Source organism: Arachis ipaensis, chromosome B02 (assembly GCF_000816755.2).
Source record: "Arachis ipaensis cultivar K30076 chromosome B02, Araip1.1, whole genome shotgun sequence".
Taxonomy (NCBI): Eukaryota; Viridiplantae; Streptophyta; class Magnoliopsida; order Fabales; family Fabaceae; genus Arachis; species Arachis ipaensis.
Window position 1 is genome coordinate 87690200 of NC_029786.2, and position 2309 is coordinate 87692508.

Sequence of the window (2309 nt, forward strand, 5' to 3'; positions counted from 1 at the left end):
TAATGAAAACACACCTGGCCTTCCTGAAGATCATCGAAGGCCTTCCTAAAGTGAGCAAGTGTAAGATATCTATAGTGTCGGTCTCCACGCTCCCAGTTACGCCACCTAATATGACTTATTTCATTAACACAATTGGATTCTAAATATGAAGATAGGGGTAAATGTAAGATAATATTATCTGTTTGCGAGCGGAAAACTGCGGGGTTCCCTAGGAACTGGCGCTAGATATGGCAAGCGGATCCAAGCCCAACCGAGCAGAAATGTTAGTGGACCATCGATTTTCTTACAGTCAAAACGAGATGCCCTACATAATGCCTTGTAGAGGTGTGCTAGGCATGTCGATCTCCAACTGTACTGTCCAATACAACCAAAATCACGAAGCAAAGGCAGAAACTTCTAGTGCATAGATGTCCCAGACTTGTCCCTAAACAAGATCATTCCGATCAACAACATAATATGGCACTTAACGTACCTCTGGATATTGTTTTCATCAGTCAACTATAAACGTTCTTTTAGATCCCGAAGTCACGTCAGTTTTATGCAGCTTCCTCTACAGTCCGACTTTCTCGGTGCAACTCTAAATTGGTGTAAACACTCCGCCTCTAAGGCTTCAAAACTACTCATAGTCATCCCTGTGACTGGAAGACCGTTCGTCAGAAGACCAAGAATTATAGCCACATCTTCAAGCATCACAGCACATTCACCAATCGAAAGGAGAAAAGTATGTGTGTCTGTGTGCCACCTTTCGACTAGAGCATTTACCAGTGCTTTCTGACATTGAACTACCCCAATTTGGGACACATGATAAAACCAGTAAATCGTAAATACTCATCCACCCTATCATTGTACCGATCCGGAGGGACTGAGTGATCACATGTCAACATCCGTAAACTCTACAAAAACATAACAAATTATTAGTCAACTCATTAACAATTATTAACTCAACCTACCAATTAATTAACTCTCATTATTAAAAAATTTGTACAACCAACTCAACAACACATATTAATTGAAATCACACAACTATCATAGATTATTTTACGAAATCCAACTAAAACAAATAATTTTAACTTCTAAATTTAATTAATAATCCTAAAAATTATTTCTAACTTACTATTAATAATAATAACTAATAAATAATTCCAATTTTTATTAAACTAATAATGTTCCTCTTTAATATTAAGACCTCAACTCAACTACAGTAACATATTTATGTCGGCTAAAAAGCTACCAATAACCAAATTAATATTACCAAAAAAACAAATCCACTATATTTAACTACATTTAACGAAACCGACTCATCAATTAAAATTCTCAACATTATTACAAGATCTAGATTAGTTTATTTACAGTTACGAAAAATTGTCATAATATCTAAAATTATAATTTCTAAAATTAATTATAAAAGTTAATTATATAATTATAATGTCTAAAATTATTATAAAAAATTCTAACCATATATTTTTTACTAATCTATCATGTTAGTGTAACTCAAATATTATCATTCATTCAAATATTTTCTAACTACATTTAAATACATATATTTCTAACTATTATTTAAACATATATTCTTAAATTTTTATCAATAATAATAATCATTGTGTATATTTCTAAATTCAATTTCTAACAACAATAATAATAATTAACTTCCTAACAATAATAATTATAATTCTAAAATATAAAAATTTTTTTAAAAAGACTTACATAATCAGGATGACAGAGAAATTATATAATATAAAGTTCAGGACGATCAACATCTCTAAATTTTTGTTTCTTTGGCATTTTAATTTTTTTTCCAGCATGTGGAGGAAGAAGAAATGGAGAAACGAAGAAGAAGAAGAAGGAATGGCTGCTCTTTCGTATCAAGGTGAAAGTGATATCGGATGGTGGGTGTGGGTTCAACATGGGGCTATGTTGGGATTAAGGGAACCGTTGCAGGGAACTACGTTTGCGCAAAACGTGGCAGGGGGATCACTACTCGGACCGTCCGTTTTGTCCCCTACAACTTGGACCGTCCGATAAACCAGCCACTTCTCACACTGTAAGACCTAGAAATTTTAGAAGATCTTATTAAGAGCTAATTTAGATTTATTTATCATTAAGTATTTTAATCTCTAAAATTATTTTATTAAAGATAATTAAAACAAATTTTGATTAATTGAGTTTAAAATAATTTAAGGTTTTATCTGATTTTACAATTATTGAATTATTTTCTATATTTAAATTATAAAATAGCAAATGGAAAATAATGAGAATTTTATATGATTTGGTTTAAATAATTTAGATTTTGGAATTTAATGCTTTAATTT